Source organism: Callorhinchus milii, unplaced genomic scaffold (assembly GCF_018977255.1).
Source record: "Callorhinchus milii isolate IMCB2004 unplaced genomic scaffold, IMCB_Cmil_1.0 Scaffold20, whole genome shotgun sequence".
Classification (NCBI taxonomy): Eukaryota; Metazoa; Chordata; class Chondrichthyes; order Chimaeriformes; family Callorhinchidae; genus Callorhinchus; species Callorhinchus milii.
Window position 1 is genome coordinate 8,101,961 of NW_024704761.1, and position 22,080 is coordinate 8,124,040.

At 41.7% G+C, this 22,080-nt stretch overlaps 1 long non-coding RNA gene and 1 other non-coding gene across 2 annotated transcripts in view; one reads left to right on the forward strand and one right to left on the reverse strand.

Moving 5' to 3' along the window:
* LOC121850495 overlaps positions 1 to 22,080 on the reverse strand; it is a 252,680-nt gene that overhangs the window by 157,491 nt on the left and 73,109 nt on the right. The gene's annotated exons all lie outside the window — the stretch shown is intronic.
* trnaa-ugc lies at positions 14,693 to 14,764 on the forward strand. Its single transcript has one exon. It is a non-coding gene; the product is annotated as a tRNA-Ala (tRNA).

Below are 22,080 nucleotides of genomic sequence, written 5' to 3' on the forward strand. Positions count from 1 at the left end.
TACGGTCACCTCCGCTCTCCCTCTCCCCCTGACTCAGGGTCAGACTCCGCTACCTGGCGTGAAGGGCGCTATATAAGTGCAAGTTGTTGTTGTAAAAGATTTTATGATTTTTAACGAGCGAGAAGTCTTCTTGTGTTCCTCACCGATGCTCTTCTCTGTGGAGAGAATGCACACTCCATTCCAGACAGAGGGAAATTTCCATGCAAAGATGGCCTGCATATGTGGAACTCTCAATCTGGTTTGAATAGTCTTGCGTGGTGATGAGGTGATGGGTTTCTGCACGTGCCAGACATCTGGCTAACCAAAATAATCCAAGACTCATCCTCTGGCCTTTAAGATATAACAAAACAAACAGAAAATAACTGCTTCCAAGAAAGCTGAACAAAGATTCAAAGCTAAATGACCCAAAATTGGATACAAATCCTCTTCCTTTGATTCCAGCCCAAGTAAAGACATTGGATTTTTATGTTTCTGACGGTTTGGAGAAAAGCTATACACTAATACGATCTGACCCTCCGCACAGCTGTGGAGAGGGACTGATGGTGCCAAGACTTCTGCAAGCATAGATTGCATGGCCTCCCAAGCTGAAGAAGGAAAGGATAGTGGGAGACAGTTGTAAAAACCTAAAAGGTAAATGAAGGGTGGACGTGTTTTCCAAGTATCTAACAGTGCTATAATTTGTTACTCAGTAAATATGCCTATGTGGGTGTTTGTGTCGATTTGAATTTACGAGAATGTTTATGTGCAACTTTGTGTTGTTGGCATGGTTTTTTGGTTCCTCAGAAATTCACAAAGCTGAAATCGGATTACCTACAGACTGGCATATGAATTGCACTTAGACCATAATGGAACAGAAGCACATCCACCCCCTTCCAACACGTAAAATGTACAGCTATCAATCGCATTTCATCTCTGGAACACCTCCACGCACTCAGACATAGTTCTCATACAGAGGCAAGACCGCTGAAAGATGAGAGAGCAAATCTGGGATTTTTACCTGCTCAGTTGAAGCTCAGCAACACTAGAGAATTCAGGGAGAGCAGCTTCCAGCTGTGGCTGAAGCCAAACCAGAAACAGCTGGTCCAATGCAAAGTCAGAACTGTACAACCTCATTGTGTTCCTTAATCATTGCTGGCAATAATTAAGGATTGGAATGAGTTTAGGAATACCCAAATCTGATCTGATTCCTCTAAATCCAATGCTTTATTAATATGTTGCTTTAGGGAATGAGAGCATGTCCATTGTTCGGGATGGAATTGCATCCAACTTCCTGGTAGCCAAGTATCACGCAACACTCATCAAGTAGTCTCACCACCAATGAAGATAGTGGGGGTATAGAATCAAATTGTGGACATGTAATTAGAGATCCACCTCAGAGCTACTGAGCTACAAAATTGGATACTTAAAACCATGAAAGAAATAAAATGCTTCAGGATTACATTATGTAGCTACAAGTGCAGTCAATGATTTAATAGGATAAAGAAATTAACTTGCGCTATGAACAGTTATGACAGATTGAACGAGATATGGGTGAAATGCATTTCTATGGTTAAAGCTTCAAATCATCCTCATGTCCTTGAACAGATGGGAGAGGAGGTGGCAGGTACCAGCCTCCTGGTACTAAGAACATCTGTTATCGTTAGATGATGCTAATTGCCAACCGATAGGGAATCTGTGTCTCTATTCATTGGGGGGTCTGCAGCAAATGGAGCCAACTGAATTAGATTGGTTCCAACACTTTGGGACGCAAATGGTTTTTTGGCACAAAGACTTGGCCCGAGTTCAAAAGAAATGGCAAAAAAATGCAAACTCTTGTGTGAAAAGGGGTCATGTCTACGGAGCAGGAAACCCACCCATATGCCATACAAGTGTAAATGTCTACATTGGATATAGACCCTACATGGTCAACAAACGGATAAGAGCATAGAATAACCTTGTGTAACACAAAGGTAAACCTAAATGACAGATACACCCATAAATGTAACTGAATGATGGTTAACTAAGCAACTTCAGAAATAAGAGATGGACACCAGTTGACTATCCTGGCAAGAGAATAGTGATTGCTTGCTTGTTTGCAAGCAACTCATTTTAGATGCTCAAATGTACCCATCAGAAGTGGAAAGATGCTTTCACTGATCCACATCTTACCCATAGGTGTTTCAATACTTAATTCATGTCGAAGCTCAAACGTTTTAATGGACCAGATCAGCCAACCATACATGTAGTATTCACTATATACTCATAATGTGCATTCATTTTACGGATCCTGTGCAATGCAATATGTTTTCCTTTTGAAACAGCGAGAAGGGAGCTGTCCCCCGTGTCTCCTAGTGTTGCAACGTTTTTAATTCCAACAGCCCCAAGATTCCTTATTTCAACCCAGCAATGGGAATAATATTTATCATAACCCGAGGAAAGAATACATTAAGGTCAACTATCACAGAGATGGTCCTTCATGCAGTGGCTAATGTGACATATTTAGGAATTTATGTTTGGGTACCAGGGAGAGAGGAGAGGAGAGACTCTCTTTATGAAACCTTAAGCAAATTTGATCCTCAGCTAGTTGCCTTATGTTGTGACAACAATGTGATTATGTCAGGGCAGTGTAGCAGTAAAATTCTGCACCCAAATGGGTACGTGCGGATTTGTATAGATAATGCAGAATCTTCACAGAACAAGACAAATTTAGTTGACCTCGTGGTTCACCGCAGGCACACCATGCACATCAGCATGAAACTTCACCATCTATACACCAAGCCAGCACGAGCACAGATGTGTACACTATGGGATACATTGATATTGCTGAAGAAGCACACGACGATGCTCCTAGCGCTGGCGAGGAGAGGGTAGCAGTGGTGCAGCGTATTGAGGCACCAGCTGGGTACAAGGCAGAAGCCCAAATTGCTACAAAGCACCAACTGGCTTTTATATGGATGCAACATACAGTGTTTCCAAGTAGAAATTGCTGGATTGGTTCAGCGGGAGTTTCCACTGCAAGGTCATTTGGGTAATTAGAGAAATCCAGCATTCAGGTACGCTGTGTTGCCTCCCACATTGGCTAATGTAATGGAGAAGTGCTTTCCTGCAGTACTATTTCTGATGGACAATGTAGAAACATCAATGGTATCTGCAATGGAGACCAAACCTGCACAAGTTACAGACAAGTATAGGAATGTTATGGCTATGCATTGGGGCTTTGAACCCGCAGGCTAGAAGGACAATGCAATGCCGGGGGGGTGGGGGGTTGGGGGGCATTGCAATGTTCGGAGGTGCCGTCCTTCAGATGAAATGATAAATCTTAGTCACGTCTATCTCTTCAAGTGGGCATTAAAAATCCTATGGCTCTACTTCGAAAAGAGAAGGGATTTTTTTTCTTGGTGTCCTGGCCAACAATCCAGATAAAATTGGTCGTTTCTTTTACTACTGTTTGTGAGACATTGCTGCACATTGGGAAAAACGCAATCGCTACACTTTGCAGTAAATCCTGTGAGTCGCGCTTTGAGTCGTCCATGAAAGGAACAGTTTCAAAGGCATTCAGGTACCAGCTCCAACTCCCTGAGAGAATGGCCATAAGCACCAAATGGCATAGTAGTTCCTAAACCTCACACCATGACCATTGTTCTGTGTTCCTCAGCAGCATGTGTAGAATTGCCATTTGTCCTGCATAAGTAACAGCAGATCCTGCCTAAGAGTAATGAGCCTGCAGTACACACTGGCATCACTGCTACCCACTGATGCAGGTTGAAGCCCTTCCATCGCTGAAGGACCACAGATGCCTCTGCAGCCATTCCCCAGGGCTCTTGGTTGAAGTACGAGACGCCTAGCAGGATGTGTCCACAACCAGCAAGGAGACAACAAGGGCCGAATGGTAGAGCAAACTACACCGAACACATCCACAACTCACCACTCCACACCACTCATAACTTGATAAATTAACATTCATTTCAAACAATAATTTGCAATCGGTCATTCTCTAATTGTGCCCATAACAAAGGGCTGGCTGTACAAAAGCCAAGCAAACAAATGATGTGTGCGCTGCAAAATGAAACAAGCAGGACTATCAAACAACAGTCCTGGGGCTTTAAATATGTCCACACAAAAATAATAGTGCTCACTGGAACAGCCTAGCAATGAGACTCTCCGAAGCACAGTTTTATTGCATGCAATAGATACACTGCCTGCGGTGGAACCTGCTGTTAGTCATTTGCTTACTAAGCCCTCGCCTTCCGGGGCTCTACCCTGCCCCCTCTTCTGAGGTTGCTTCACCCGTGCCTTCGGTCACCCTCCTACCCCTACCCTCCCCGTCCTCCACCGCTCCTGATCCCAACCACCAGCTTGGGTGTGGATCCCTGACTGTCCAGCGCCTTGGTATGTCCTCTTGATGTGAAAGGCGCTATAAAAATTTAATAATTTAATTTGTTGTTGTAATATGTATCCAAATGGCCACTACACCCATGCACTTGTGACCAACACACCATGGTACTATTGGCTTCAATCACTGCTGTGTGGTGATATTGCAGGTCAAAACCTTTGCCTTTATTAAGATCACTGACTCCAAATACTCCCTTTTTGATATGTTCTCTTAACTAGCAAGAGCACCTTCTTGATGACTTTAATCGAAGAATAGGAAACTAAATTACTCTTTTTTCCATTGCTTTTGAACTCCATTCCTTAAGGAGTAGGAATTGTTGAGAGCAGCATTCAAGACTGACAATTTGTCTATTGGGTGATATCCCAATGGCTCGTCATCATTTGCACGGTTGTTTTGTTTCACTAAAAACAACAACTTGCATTTGTATAGCGTCCTTCACGTGGGTTAGCGTCTCGCTGTGTTTCTTTGTGAAACAAGGGAATGCAGAAATCTCAATCCATTGGGGGGCAGAGGTATTAAGGAGATGGTGAAAGGGCATTTGGATTAAAAGATCTGCTGAAATCCACTACACTGCAAGAATAGGTTTAATGGGTTGAATAGTCTCCTCTTATACCTGTTTTGTTTAAGTTATTCTTCCTGCAAATGTGCCTCTCGCTCTCTCATTTTTATATATGCCTTTCTTGTATATCATGGATCAAATGGGTGGGTGATTGTGCTCCTCTATGCAACGAGACTGTTCATTTATACAGAGCCAGTAATGAAGTGCATCCCACATACTAAACCTACTTAATGGCCTTTCAAAGTACAGTTTGCTTCCAAGGATGCTTGGGTGTCTATCCACCATTTTTCTGCCCTCTTAGATAAAACTCCAGAGATTACAATAACTGGAGACATACAGCCAGACAGCCAGCCGATCATCAAAGTAGTTTTGTTGAAATGACAAAAAAAAGTTAAGTTTGTCAGAATTTTGCATCAAAAGGGCCTTCAGAGTGCCGCACCATTCTTTTATTTGCGTCTATTTTCACGGTTCATAACAAAGCCAGCTGAAGCTATTTGCCTCTATTTTCACAGTCTATAGCAAAGCCAGCCTAGCTTTACTGTAATAGCTCCATTGTCTGCAGCAAGCTACGTCTCTGCTGCCAGCTCAGATTAGCTGCTGATAAATGGAGACTTCAGTTGTCAAGGAGGATGGTGGTACAAATCTCATTGGTGATAGATCAAAGGGAATTTGAAAATCCCACTGAAAGAGGCACCGCGGTGCAGTGGTAACAGAACACGGCAGCCACAGGTTCCAGTCGCAAGCCCTGCCCGAGGCTGATGATGTCTGTGAAGACTTAGAGCAGTGTTCAATTGCTACACTAGATGGGGCACCTTGCCACAGCAGACGGTCAGACTGGAGAGAGGAACCCAGCAGTGTTAGCTCCGTTGTCCAGTTTACACTGCTCTTTTTGCAGAGATTTAGCAGCAAATGGCCCCATTGGAAATTAGATTTGAGCCATGTGTTTGGGAAGTGATTTGTCCTGGAAGTCAAATCCCTTCATATCCTGGTACCTCCCTAGCTCTCCACTCCACCACCACTGCAACCGCCTCCACCTCTGGCTCCAGCCTCCTGCTTGTCCCTCGTCCCCTCCACCATCGGCAGCTGTGCTTTCAGCCACTAAACCCCGAAACTCTGAAAATCTCTCCCTCCGCCTTGCCCCCTCCTTCCATATTTTCAGATCACGCCTGAAGACTTTACGCTTCGACCTTGCTTAATGTCACCTTCTCCTCCCTCCCCTCGGCTCGGCGTCAGGCTCCGCTGCCGTTAAGATGCTTTTAAGCGCTCCAAGTCACTATCAGCATGAAGGGCGCCATATAAATGCAAGTTGTTGTTGCTGGGACCATCTTGAGGAGGTATGAAGTATTTCAGCATCCGACCAACAATAGTCCCTGAAAATTTATTATGCAGTCAAATGGACGTCTCAAAGCCATTCACAGAATATACTGTAAAGTGAATTGACTGTATATTTTATGGGTGAAATGTTTAAAAGGAGCGGGATAAATATTGTTAAAAATGTTGACTGTGCTCCCAACATTAAAAGACTAATAGTCTACCTGTGCTTGCAGAGAATTTGCCTCAGCCCACCATGCGAAACATCTTCCATTGCTGGAAGAGACATTTCATTGCTTGTAGCAGTGCGAACCAAGCATTGGAAAACCAGTCTTGGTGAGATTGTTAGGATCTTCCTTCCCCTTCCTAGCAGAGGCGTGGATGAAAATAGCGCAGATACAATGCCTGTAAATCTGCCATCTGGGAGCTTGCAAAACAGTTTCTTATCTCACTCACCAAATGTTCTCTCTAAAAAGGTTTCGGTATGGATGCAGATAGTCAACACAAGGAGATTAAAAACAACAACATTATTCTATTTTTCATTGGTAATGGATGTTTTTATCACTTCTTTTCATGTTTTTTTTTTGGGGGGGGCTGTTTGTCTGGCAATGTGTCTAGGTGCCAAGTGGTCTAGCAAAGACCTTTTCTTCATTTAAGTGCCAGCCTTAACCTTTCAAAATTCACACTCGGAAGACTCCAGTTTTAAAATCTCTGAGCGGATGTCTGAATATTCTTGATAGCTTATCCCTGGAACCCAATTACAATGAAATTTGATTTAATTCAATGACATTTTCACTGTATCAGGAGTTGACTACCAGACAATCAGCAATCGTTTGACCAAGTACTTGGAACTTTTATTGAATTGCAGTCAATAGATCAATTCAAAATTATTGCCGTTCTCAGTGTTGATTCGGACTGGGATTTAAAGACTTGTTAACCATCACCCTCCTGCTAAGAATGTGCCACATTCAGTTTCTGCAAGTTTAAGTTGGTTCTGAAATAGATTACATCAGTTAACTTCACATATAGGATTGGGATCCTGAAACAGATGACTACTTGTGGTGCAGCCAAATGGCTAGGGCTGCATCAACAAGTTTAATAACAAATACATTATTATATGCAGACAGAGAATTGTAGTTAGAAGCATCACTTTTCATTGAACCTCAACATACACTTGCATGGACTTGTGAAATAAAGGAAAATAGAATGAAAGCCTTGGAATATAGCTTGATGACAGTGGTTGTATTCCGTTTACTTACAAAGCAAACTTGGTCATTTATTCACTGCTAAAAAGAGTATCCCTATGTCTAACGTTATGGTGAGGAGAGTGCATTGCTATGCTCAGGTAGCTGCGGACTTCTTGAACAGTCAACAGTTATATGGAGCTCATGTCAGCACAAGTCTTCGTGGAGTGGAAAATGTCCATTTTTGTTTCTGAAGTAGATCAAAGCAATGTTATGTAAACTTTAGACCTTACCTGTCACTAAAATGACAAGAAATCATTACCAATTAGTTTTTAAAAAAATGCTGAACAGCATTCCATTATTTTAATAATTTACACATGCTTGTTCCACCAATCTCTCTGGCCCCGTTTCAAAACCACACTCTGGGCACTGGATGATGGATGTCAGATTTGAAAGGTAGTCTGACTGATGAGCAAGAGACGCATATTACAGTCTAAATTGCACAGAGATAATATATAGACAGTGACATGGTTCATAGGACAGTCATTCGCTGTAACCAGGTCTTGTGTAGTATAATCTCACTGATGGTTTTTGAGGTTAATGAATGGGCTCAGGCTGTGAGGGAACACAAAAAAAGTTTAGCAAGTGATACCTCCCTCCTCCCTGCTTGGCATTTTCGCGGAAAAGTACGTCCTGTTCTCGGGGAAAATGCTTCTGAAACGAAAGAGATAAGTGTGCGACGTGAGTGCATGCAGGAATAACCAACGCATGAAAAAAATCACAGGAAATACAAAACATAATGATGCCCCCAGGTAAAGCCAGGACAATGTCTGGGAAGGGTTGAATGATCTTTCTTGACTAGTCATGCCCATGTCTGTAGATCTCCCCTCAAAATGGCATTGGGCAAAGTGCCACACGAGAGATTCCTGTGCAAAATGATGTCAGTGGGTATCAAGGGTAAGTAAGATGCAGACTAACTTGTTGAGTACAGAGAAGGAAGCAGCAGGTAGTCCTAAGGTGAGCAAGGTCAGACTGGGGCTAGAGGGGTTAAAGAAGGGATTTGAATGAGTACTTCACGAACTTGTGCTGATCTCCTTCCTGTTCATTGTATCCCCCAACGGCCTGGATTTGCCTATTAAGTGCAAGGTAATTAATTACACTTGCAAATGATACCAAACTAGGAAAAAAGGGCAGGGGGAGTAAAACTACTCATGAAATCAGAGGAGGCAGCCAAGATCTCACAGAACGATTGATTCACCGAACCTTCATTGATAAATGAAGTTGATTACAGATAAATGCGAATACTGTGTCCGGAAAATAAAAATAAGAGGCATATGCTCTCCATGCATAGGATAGAACTTGCTAAGATTTAAAGAGCTGGCTTCTAAATTAAGAGTTTTCCAAACTTCTCCTTGTGCTTAACATTCGCTCACAAATGCACGGGCACACCACTTCACAGTAAATCCTGTGAAGCACTTTGGGATGTCCTCCCGAAGTGAAAGGCACTGGCCCAAATGCAAGGATTATTATTTATATAATATATTATTAATTAATATATTATTAATTAATATATTCTTTCTACTATTTAAAAGACAATGTTTTTTATGGTTAAGACCATGTTAAGCAGTAGGCCTCAGAAAAATTAAGAGTCAAATGTGGCTTCAGTAACTCTTCGGATCAGAGAGCCTCCCACCATCAAGTTACGCCCACAAAATATGCAGTCAATTCACTTTACAGAATATTCTGAGAAGCCCTTTGGGACGTCTCGAAGACATGATAAGGCGTATATCAAGTGCAAGAATTATTATTATTATTATGATAAGAATGGGGGAATATAGAAGTCTCAGTTGGTGGAATTAAACTCCAGCAAAAGTCAGCATCTTTGGGACAAGGAGAACAAAAGAGAGAACAAAGGGAAGCTAGGTTTCTTTCTGAATCCTATCAATCTTACAATACTTCTGAAAACAATACTTTTGAATAAAGCTCAGATAGCATTTAACATGTGACGACAAAAATGCTTTTAACAGAGCGAGAAAGAGAACGTACATCAATGACTGCACAGAAATTTGGATTCATCTAAACCTTTTTTTTATATAAAAAAGCTGCTCTCACAAATAGATTGATAATAGAACTCTGCAGAGAACAACTGTTACACATTATTCTTGAATGTCATGCCAATTTCATAAAAAAAAACTCCTTACACCAAGCTTTTATCTCTTTAAAACATCCCCAGAGAGATGGAACAGTGCATTCGCAGACTAAATCGTCGAACCTTCTTGGTGGTGGAAGAAAACCTGTAAAAGTGGTGCAGTCAACTTAATTGTACTGTTGCTTATTAAACGACAAAAATCACACGCCTTAAAATAACTTTCACCTGCTTTTATTACTTTTATGAAATGATTTAGTGCTATAATTTTGAGCAGATTAAAAAAACGATGATATTCAATGGATAAGGACGAGGCAAAATATTAGATTATTCTTAAAGTAATTTAACATGAGTGCACTCGAACACAGTAAATGCCTGGTTTGACAACTTCTTCAGAATTTGACAGCATCAATGTAAGTTTTAATGCAGTAAACTTTAGTCACAGCCAGATAAACTGCATCATTTTATTTGGTAAATGTGAGCAACTTGCAAAATGTTCTGGACATCTGTCAAATTACATCACAAGATGTCTTGTGTGCGTTCATTTTATTACCAAATAATCATCCAGTGCAAGCATTTTGAATTAAAATCACAAACTAAAAGGCTAAAAACATCACCCGTTTCTGATGCAACAAATTATGCATCAGAAAAGAGCAATTAAACATTTATGTGCAGGTCCAAATTCACAGTGAAGCTTTAAGTTGCTCTTTGATTGCACTCAGGGACTGCAGAAGCTGTCCTGTTAAACAGGAGACGGTTAATAGTAAATTAGCAATAAATCTATTAAAATAATCCCATACAGGCACAGAGGCAAGAACTTCTGCCTGCTCCTTGATGCACTTTATCATTTAAATTTTTAATATTACACAATATGTAAAGATAATGTAGAAAAAAAGGCTTAATTTACATTGTACAGTTTGAGTTTGGTGAATCCCTGATGAAGAGGATGTTCTGCAATATTAGCTGGTTAGACTCCAGCGGTTATCCCAACGCACACTCTGGGCTCCCCAACCCGTAATAATAATGATGATGATAATAATAATTATTATTATACCTTTAAAAAATATTTTAAAAAAACATGTTCTCTCAATCCATGATTATTTGTGGGACATTGCTGTGTCCAATTGGCTACCATGTTTCGCCCACAAAATATACAGTCAATCCGCTTTACAGTATATCATGTGAAGTGCTTTGAGACATCCTGCCGGTGTGAAAGACGCTAAATCAAATGGTAAGGATTGTCATTATACTATAATTAAATTTTCCGTGGAATTCAGTTGCCTAGATGCGTCGAGAGTAATTGTAGAATACAAAATCGAAACAGTGTCAATGGTATTCAAAGGTTCAATGCTATTGATTTATTCTCGTAAATAAAAACAGCATCTTTAAATAAATTGATCTGATCAAAAAAATTGTGACAATCAATTGCTTAAAAAGTAACACCATAGTGAGTTTGCCTTCAGATATTCATCTAGACCAGAATTAATGATTGAAAATTCAACACAAAAATCACAATAGTTACGTGCGGTCTACCCAATTCTGATTTTAATTCTGAATTAACCCCAAATACTCTTTCTTTGTGCTCATCCTATAGCACGGCTGGGTCATCACCATCTATCTCACAACAGAGTGACATCTATATCTGGCTGTAGGACAAAAAAGCTTGTCCAAATAAAATCTAAATGGGAAATTTTAAATGTTTCTCATCCCCGTAACAACTTGTAACAAGGACAAACGATCAAAGCTCCGGCAAACCAGACTCAATAAGTGACAGCTAGTTCTGAGCTTGAATTTCTGCATGCTAGAAGGACATGGGGTCTAGGTGGTGGCTGCTCAGTGAAGAGCTCCAGAGGCAAGAGAAGTGATCTAAAGCACCGCCTTGGTATTCTGTGCAGACATTGTCAGAGCATTATGAGATGCTCAGGTGCAATTGTGTCAGATATTCCTGGATTAACAGAGCATTAGCACCATTAACTCTTCTACTATCGTAACCATCATAATCACATAAAGGATATAGAAGCCAGTCTGTGCACTGGATACAGTAGGTTGTGGCCTAGGGTAGAACCACTCCATCTATTCGTTTGCATTGAATTGGACTACAGCATCAAAAGATGACTCTTTCTGCAGCCAACGTAGCAAGCTACAATATTGCAATCACTACTTGGTTAATGTCAAGGCTTGTGAAATGCTGTTGTGAAGATGAATGACAGGATGTGCTTTCCTACAGATCTTGCACCAGCTTTTCCACTCACTTATCCCAGCCAAGATCTGATAGGATCCAAAGTACGTGTAACTGAAGGGAGATTACAACCCTTATAATAGAAGCAGCGGGTGGGCAAGATCACAGTCAATCTTACTTGACAGAGTTATTAACTTGGCATACTCAGCACTGATAACACACCATTTGTTTGCCCACTGTCCAATTCCGTTTATATCTGCCTGGAGTGATGTGTCACTGTTTGTCTTGCAGTTGGGGATTTAACCGCTGTGTGGAGGATATCATCATCAGCAGAAAATCCATCACTTCTGATGACCTTCATCAGGTCCTTGATGAAGATGACAAACAGAGTGGGGGCCAAGCACGTTTCCACAATGGATCCTTGCGCACGTTATGGAAGACGTTAACATAGGCCATTTATCCTGGTAAATAGTTGTATTCAATGAGGACATCCCATCAGCGGTTCAGCAGCTCATGAGATGTACGAGAAGACAACAGGTTCTCAATGAACCTGCGCTACAATGGGTTTAAAAACCTGGCCATGTTGATGGATATTCCTTCAACTTTACACAGTTACTGGCCATTCACATCCCTAACGCTTTTAAGTTTTCTTTCTCTCGGCAAATATTCTAGCCCTGCCATTGAATGCGTGCTCCAATTTTTAAACCTCCCGTGTGGAGTGCTCTGAATTTATGCATTTATGTGTATTGAGTTTAATTTGCCAGCGATCGCAGCCCAGATGCACACCCTATCCAGCTCCCTATGCAAGCTCCTGGCTGCCTCTTCCGATTCCACACTCAGCTCTCCCACGCTTGGGAATCAGATATAAAACGACAGTGGGTTGCGTGCAATGTAAAAACAATGATCGGTGTGGTCGAAAGAATCCGAATTTAGTGCTCGCTTAGATTTGCAGGCTGTGAACGCAGACCGGGGATTGATTTCAAGCAGTGCTCTGCTCGGAATTTAAATACGCGCAGGTTTTTTTTTTGCCTGTAATCATCTGCAAAGGAACATTACACATGATTAAAACTGTTGTGAAAGTAATATAATTAAGATGGAGCAGCTTTTCATCCTTTTGACAGCATGATAAATTAAAAGACTGCGCGTCTCTACAGCAGCACACTCAAAATTCCGAAATTATAACTGGGTTATGTGTTTAATAAGGATACACATATGGAGCCAGATTTTCTGAGGTATGAAGGATTGTGCTGCTCTTGCTAAATAGCCTTAAGGAACAATCTATGATTTTCAATGGTCGATATAATTCACTGTTAATATATAATTGATAATCAGTGGTGTCCAGTGTACACAAAAATTACAAGTTCATCCATATAAATATTGGTACCATTTTCTTAGTGCCTGTTTGCCGAAATTCCTTCCAAAATTGCTCAATTAGGTTACAAACAAGGCCGAAACATTCTCCAGAATACTGATTGTCAGCCTGAGTCGAGATGCAGAGTTTTAGGCTTCCTCAGAATCTTGTTTATTGTTCTTAGAGAGAACTTTTCTTCTCAACTCGAAGGTAAATGGAAAATATTGTTTTCTTTCTTCAGTCTCCCTTTGGCAGATACCATTTCGCACAAAAAGAGGGGGAGCTAAAGGGCTCTGTGATGCTACCACACATAAAGGAGATGAAATAAATGCAAGTTGTTGGTTGCAGCTACTGATTATGGATGAAACTCAGCAGCCAACTGTGCAGAGCAGGGTCCCACAAGCAGTCATGGATTGAGTGACCAAATTATTTTTTTGAAGGGATTATTTCCCTCGGAAAGCAATCTGCCAATCGACTAACAACCAGGGTTCCGACTTAGTGCTAGACACACAGAGGAGTGTGGAGCAAGGAAATTTGCCCAGTGTTTTTCCCTGCCCGGGAATAATCCATGCAACTAGACACATGCAACTAGAGCAGAACACTGGATTCCAGGTGTGGTCCATACTGTCAAAAATTACATATAAGCACATTTATATTTTATTTGTAAGGGACCATTGCAGGACAAGTCTCTAACATGCCCATTGCTTCTTTGTTTTTTTTAATAAAGCCTGTTTGTTGGCAGACCACAAAGTAAGATTTGATATCAGACTTCTGGCATCAAGCCTACAACAACAACAAGATTCCATTTATTGAGCGCCTTTCACGTCGGGAGTACGTCCCAAGGCGCTGTACAGTCAGGTCAGGACCCGAGCAAGGGGGAAATGGTCAGGGTGAGCGGAGGGAAAAGAGGGAGCGAAGAGGGGGTAGAGAGTCGAGAGGGGAGTTGAAGGCACGGTCAAAGCCTAGGTTGTGTGTGTTATTTTTAAAAAAGAGGATATTGTAATTCCATTTTTTTTAATAAGATTCACGTACAACCTTCACAATGTTTTCATTATTACATAAGTATATCAGTCTGCATTTCTCACCTAGCTCTCCAAGAGTGTCTGGTGAAATTAGACCACTATGGTAATCTCTTTTAAGAGGACACATAAACACTGCACCATTTCATCCACATCACAGCTGGATTGACTGAACACAGTAGCAAGTGATGCGTTGACATAGAAATGCCATGTTCCATTCCTCTGATTTCTTGCAAGTTTGTAAACATAACATCAGTTTAATAAAATCTCCATAAGAGAATGGCTTTTACTCAAGTTATGTACAACACTCAAACACGTGCATTCCATTCCACCATTGGTCACTGCCCTTTCAGCCCCTCCTCCACAAAACTCTTGAACACTCTTCCTCTATCCCTCCTCCTTGTCCCTTCCTTCCACATCCTCAGATCACACCTGAAGACCTTCCTCTTCAACTGTGCCTACGGTCATCTCCCCCCAGCTCGGCGTCATGCTCTGCCATTGTGAAGTGCTACGGGATGCTACCCTGCTTGAGGGGCGCTTTATAAATACAAGTTGTTGCTGTTCTTGTTGGAGCCCTGTAGCTCAGTGGTTAGAGCACTCGCTTTGCAAGCGAGCGACCTGGGTTCGATTCCCGGCAGGGTGAAACCTTGGGCAAGTTTCCTTACTCCACACGCCTGATAATAATCCCTCAAAAAAATAATAAATTGGTCATTTCAATCCACGAATGTTTGTGGGACGCTGCTGCGCGCAATTGGCTGCCACATTTCACACACAAATATACAGTCAATTCACTTTACAGTCTATTCTGTGAAGCGCTTTGAGACATTACTATATCAAATGCAATGATTATTAATAATAATAATAATCCTTGCATTTGATATAGCGCTTTTCACTTCGGGAGGACGTCCCAAAGCGCTTCACAGAACATACTGCAAAGTGAATTGACTGTATATTTGTGGGCGAACGCGGCAGCCAATTGCGCACAGCAATGTCCCACAAACAGTCGTAGATTGAAAATGACCAATTAATTATTGTTTTTGGTTTTTGAAGGGTTTATTATTAGGCGTGTGGAGTAAGGAAACTTGCCCAAGGTTTCGCCCTGCCTGGAATTATTATTATTGTTGTAGTAGTAGTAGTAATCTCCTCGTCTCTGCTAATGACAATAGACAATTGTGCCAAAACAGCAGCTCAGGTTTGAACTAAAATACACTCCAGCACACACGTTAATGGCATTTCCAGCAGGTGTCAGAAAAGAGCACTTATCCTTCTGATTTCCTCATCTTGTCTCAGCACACCGGGGCTAGTAGGAGTTACCTGCCACCTGCCACTGCCTCCAAGTGATTTTAGCCAAGTCAATACAGCCCAAGATTTGAATCTGGAATCTCACCAGGTCTTTCAGCTCAGTATATTGCCACTGAGCCAGGCACCATTCAAGTCAATGTCACCTAAGTTCTCCGGTTTTGGTGCTTTAAATCTTGTGGGTAACTTGTTTTTTTTTAAAAACACAGCACATCAACAATACCAAAAAAATTGCCTTTACTGCAAAAGGGTCTTTTTTTCATTAATGTTTCTTTTTTTCAAAACAAACTATTTGAATTTTGGATGAGTTGAATCCAAATAATTTCAAAGATAATATTTTATCTACTACAGAGGTTTGTCAGAACATAAAAGGAACATAAATTGAGTTGACATCACGGTAACAGAAAGTCCACATCTCATGTTTTGGCTGCCTTGTCCTGTTCTCTCTTGTTGCCACTAAATCTTCAATCGCCTCGAACCCACGAAGGGTTAAGCAGGCAAGGTCGGTTCATGAGAAGCAACTAATCTCAACACAAATCAGAATGCCATCCCTGCACCTGGCTGCAGCGAAGCAAGCAGTCACTTGAGACACCTGGCACAACAAGGCAAAGAAGGAGATCGAGGAGCCCGAATGATTAAGTGGAGGGCATGAAAAGTTTTCCAATCATTCCAACATTGTGTCTGTAACTGAGAAGGACATCTGGCTTCATGGTGCAATTTACACATCCCTTTACTTCATCCGTCTCCTGAAAAAACGCTCCCATATTGGCAAAATTCTATTATTGCACATTAGGCACACTGAGTGTCTGTTTATAACAGACATACTCATTTCCCTTTCATAAGTAGTTTTCAGTCCAACACCAAACGCTTAGTATTCATTTTATTGCCTCTCTCCTGTAAATTAATGGAATGTTTGTGTTGTATGCTATGTTTACTAAGGGATCAGCAAGGCGGGCAGACTTCATCTATGGAGCTAGAAAATTTATACATTGCATAAATAAATATATTGTCGTTTATTTTCTTATGGAATGCAATTCTCTCACATAACTATTTTGCAGAATCCACAATTATTTAAAACTAAGAGGTCAGAGGACCATTGTCACATAAAACAAAGAGTGAATTTCCTCTGTCGCACATCTGGTCTAAACTCTACATGTTTCAGAGAACCTTTGCAAAACTCCTAAATTACCCCAACCCCATTTAAGGTCTTCCCACCATATAAACGTCTACTTGGTTATGCCTGGTGTTATCACTCAAGTTAGTCATTGGATGGCAAACAGGACGCGACGTGTCAGTCATCTTTCTCTTTCCCATGTCGGAAAGTCTCTCAATGTTGCCGTGCATTTGGCACAAAAACAGCAGGACAAGAGGACACAGGTTTAGGGTTGCAGAAGGCAATTTCGAGTGACAGACACCAGGAAATATTTTTAGTCCCAAAGGGTGAATAATGACTGGAACACATTACCAGAAAGGTAAGCTCAATGCTGTATTGGGAGGACAGTAAGGGGAGTATTGGTGAAGGGTGAGATCAAACGGGCCAATTGGCTTTCTGCATCCAAACCGATCTTGTAATAATACAGCACAACGAGAAAATTATACAGCCCACAAATCTGCATCATCCCACTATCCCTGACAGTACCAATACACCATGGCACTACATTGACAATGGTTTAATTTGCTTTTTATGAATGACAACATATTTTACCTTTTGTGACATTAAATCCAGAGGTACAGTTTCAGAACAATGCAATTTTGTGCAATGCAATTTCTGCTGCAGGACTTTTATCTTCCTGATAAAATAAATGCCATTACTTATCCCATCTCTAGATCTGCCATTGGCGTCTTTGCCTCCATTGCTGCAACATTTCATCTCCCGGTCTGTCATAGCTGAATCTACTTCCATTACTGTAGTACCTTGTCTCCAGGTATGCAGTGATGTTCACTGCCTCTGTTCCTACAGCACCTAATCTCATGGTCTACCATGGCTGTCTCAGCCCTCATTACTGCAGCAACTCATCTCCAGTTCTTAACAGTCAGATCGCTGGTAAACACTATTAATTAGGAATGTGCCCAAGGCAAATCTAGCTAGTCCAAAAAGCCATGAATACAAAAGATACATCATGTCCAACAGCTCTGCTGTTCCCTCACATGACAGTAAACAACCCACAAATACTAGAAACCTCTGCGCAAAATAACATCAAGGAGCTTCACTGCTGAGAAATGACATCAGACTAATCCCACGCGAAAATAAATCCATGTAATGGAAAATGATGACAGGGCTGACATCTGAAATTTGGATGATTTAGAGAATCCTGAACATTCAAGAAAATTGCAGGTGATGTGCAACAAGTTTTGGATTTCTTTTTATCTACACTGTTTATTTATTTTTTGGCCGGCCGCAAATGTCTGACACATGTAGAAGGCCATCGCCATGCTTTAGAGTATCCCAATTAGACTGAATTCCACATATACATGCCAATTCCTTATCTGGAAAGGTATGCCTACTTTCTTCCCAGAGGGATGCATGCTCTTTACCTAACCCTGAAACATTTATGCACAGATTGGTGAGAACCAAGGCTTGGGGACTGTTGGAGTTTAACCAACTAAAACTACATGCAGTAGTTTCCTGTTCCAAGTACTGCCTGGCGAACCTTCCATTGCTTATCCAGTTTGGACCATCCTATCCTTCAAGGCACGCCTCAAGACCCTCCTCTTCAACCGTGCCTTCAGCCACCCTCCTACCTTCTCTGCCCTCCACCCTCCCTGATCCCAAAGCCCCACCCGCCCCCACCACTTGGGTCCTGATCCCTGACTGTAAAACGCCTTGGGACATCCTACCGACATGAAAGGTGCTTTGCAAATGTAATTTTGTATTGTTTTGAGTGTGTAGTTTGCTGACTTAACAGAAGTAGGGTGGGAAGAAATCATGCCTCCATTATTTTCTATTCTGCAAGAACACAACGCCAGACAAGCAGTGTCAAGAATAATACCTGCAAAATTGACTGGCTTTTTAAAGGAAATATATTGGCCAGATTCAGTGCGTGTCCAATCTACATCAAAGAATCAGCCACCGGACAAAGGAGATAACTTGGCTTAACATTGCCAGCATTCAACTAGAACCATCTCCTCTTATCCCACTTTCCTCAAGCAGTTTTACATCTTTATTCTGCACTTTAGACTTAATCTAATTCTCTTTTAAATGGTGGCACTAATTTGGATTCAATAGCAATACATAGCACATCCTAATCGCCCTTTGTGTGAATAAAAAACGGAACCTTCGACTTTTGCAATAACCTTAGACGCTCATTCAGCAGTCAGTGGAAGTATCGTACATGCCTAGCAAGCACTGATCCATCTTAAGCACCCAACAATCCCCCAAATAAAATTGATGGTTCACTTAATAGCTGTGTTGGACATCGCTGTGCGCAAAAATTGGCTGCGGCATTCGCCCAGAGAATACACATTCACTACAATTCTCAGTAAAATCCTGGGCAGCACTTTAACACGTCTCGTCAACATGATCAGGTATTTTGTAGATGATCTAAAGAGGGCGTTGGCTGTTAACCATTAGCATTCCAGAGGTATGCATATCGGATAGAACCCTATAGCACTCTGACCTAAAGGAAATATAATAATACAATAATAATCCTTGCATTTTATATAATGCCTTACCATGTCTTCGAGATGTCTCAAAGGGAATTGATAGCATACTGTGTGGCCAAAACGTGGCACATTGAAGCATAAGAATGGTAGAAGAGGAGGTGTGTTCAGAACTTTACCCAAGGTGAATTTCAAATATTAATAATCCTTGCATTTGATATCGCGCTTTTCAGGTTTTCTTGACGTCTCAAAGCGCTTCACAGAATAGACTGTAAAGTGAATTGACTGTATATTTGTGGGCGAAACGCAGCAGCCAATTGCGCACAGCAGTGTCCCACAAACAGTCGGGGATTGAAAATGACCAATTTATTATTGCTTTGTTTTGGAGGGATTATTACTAGGTGTGTGGAGTAAGGAAATTTGCCCAAGGTTTCGCCCTGCCTGGCGCTTGCAAGGCGAGTGCTCTGAGCTACAGGACTCCACTGAGCTACAGGACTACAGGACATATTGGCCATTCCATGAGTGAATCTCACACTTCTCCAAAGCTAGACAAAGCCATTCCTCCTAGCACTGGCCACCAAAGGCTAGAATTCAGGTTGATCCCGAATCGCAAACAAAACTACTCGATGTCTCGTTTAAAGTGGGCTTTATAATAAGAAGCATTTGCAAACGGAAGTATTTATCGCCTCCCATAAAGGACTTGAAATATTCTGTAAATTAATCCTCCCAAAAAATTCCTAACTTCAACAGTTACACAATAGCCTTGGGTGTCGCAGCTAGGCAAGACTTGCTTTCCCCTGTTGTCACTTGATGTGGCTTTTTCCTTTGGATTACAACTGCATGTAAATGCCACAGATAACATTGGTTATTCATTTCATGGCTGTTTGGGTGGGGGGAGAGGTAGGGAGGAGGAGAGAAGTGTACAAATTGGCTCCCGCTTTCTACAACAAATTGCATTTATGTAGCACCCTTCACGCAGGGTAGTGTCCTGGAGCGCTTTCACTTACAAAACACACAGTTAACACACTTTATAATAAATCCTGTAAAGTACTTCAAGATGTCCTCCCAATGTGAAAGCAGCTAGACCAAATGCAATGATCATTATTATAAGTGACTGTCTGGTCAGAGCATCATGCCAAGTGCAGTATCTGAGGGAGAAGGGTGAACAGTGAGCCTTTCCTTTCCATTCTTCCTCAAGTTAAAATGCCAGCGTGAATGCATGAACTTGACTGCAAAAGCAATTGGCGATTAGGACAGGTACTTAATGTTCAGGTGCACATCTTCTTCAGAGATACTGTGCCTCCTGTGCAGAAATGTAATGCCTGATGCAAGTTACACAGCATTACATACACGGTTTATCGGAGGAAAAAAAAATGCATTCTGTGTTAAAAGCAGTGAAGCACAAACTCTTTGCACCACCATCAATATCATTCTGTCAGATTGCTCTCAAATAAGCATGGTCAAAAGTTAAGAGTGAAATCCGATCCTACCCAATGTACATCGAGACATTAAATTTAGTCGGTGGCATTCGCATTTGCATCAAGCGTTTTAAAATCAGAAAAGGGACTAATTCCTTGGAAAATCATGCGTTAAAAGTGATTAGGCAGAAGCCACTTCTCCCACGGTGAAAGATGCATCATACCTGTTACTGCGCTGTCAATCAAGGGACCGTGTCCACTTTTACCTTGCACGCTTCCTCGGCTGATGAAAGATTCCCCGTTTCCCTGTAGGAAATCTGTGACTAATGAGAGTTCCAGTTCTCACTCCACTCCTCAGCGCCTGCCTGTCCCATTATTATACATCATCAACCCAAGCAACCTACTGCCAACAGCTGCTCCCTCCAGAATCAGTGGCCAATCACCTGCCACAGCCACCTCCTTTGACATCACACGGGGAGGTGGGGGGGGGGGGGAAACGAGAATGATGAGAGCGAGAGAGACTGTAAAAGCACAGCGCTCATTCAAAAGTGTCCAGCTCCAACACAGACACACATGTGTCTGTGGATAAATCTCTGCATTCAGCTCAATACGCTCCTCCCTGGCACTTGCTGCAGCAGAGTAGAGTCGGAGGAAAAATCTGGCAAAGTGCATTGTCAAGCAGCATCCTAACATTAATCTCTCAAATACAGTATTCTTTTCTTTCCCCCCACCCCACCCCTTCCTCCTCCGCCTCCCAAAATAAAGAGGAAGAGATGCTTTTCTCTTAAAACTGTTGTTTTGGGTATATGACGTATATGTTTATTGTGACAAGTAAAAACAAATTGTGCAAGGTGCACATCCCACCTCAAGAGAGACATAGAGATGTTATCTTGCGCCAGGTAATGAGCCTTTCTCTCCCCCCCCCCACCTCACTCCCAAGTCTTTCGTTTTCCAGTAAAATTACAAACTCTGCCGTCCACCTGGATGGTTCAGATTGCCACAACACCGGCAATTCCAAGCAAAACAAAAGCCCTTCACAATTGCTTTCCAACTAGTTAGGTCAGCCTGTCGCCTACTATGATGCTAAGATACGCACAGCAAGACAAAATATCCCTGTTGTTACACACTGCCATTTCCCCCCATGCACAACAACAACAACAAATATTATTTATATAGCACCTTTCATGTCAGGAAGACGTCTCAAGGTACAGAAACATGTGATCCTCTGTGAATGAACAACATTATTGTCCCCCGACAGGTTCATGCTAGTTCAAATTATAAAAATGTACTTCTTTCTAAATAAACCTTTAAAGGCAAACTCCAGTTAGATTAGCTGTGTGTCCCTCATCTGCACTAAATTGCTAATTGAAAGCAGTTGTTTTTTTTTGACTTTCACAGTAAGAACATCTAGTCCTTAATATCAAAGTCAAACCTGCCTCCCATTCCTATGGCTTCACCTGTTCATACTTTTAGCCCCATTTAGATGGCAGCTGCTGCTTTCTTTTTGTGGATAATTAGCAGAAATTACTGAATTAATTGTGTTGTCTCGGAGCAACGATGCTCGTTCTGATTCTGTTGTGGAGTAAATTCTCTCACCTTCAGGGTGAGGGTTGAGGTATGTTTTCGCGCCAGAGCAATAGGA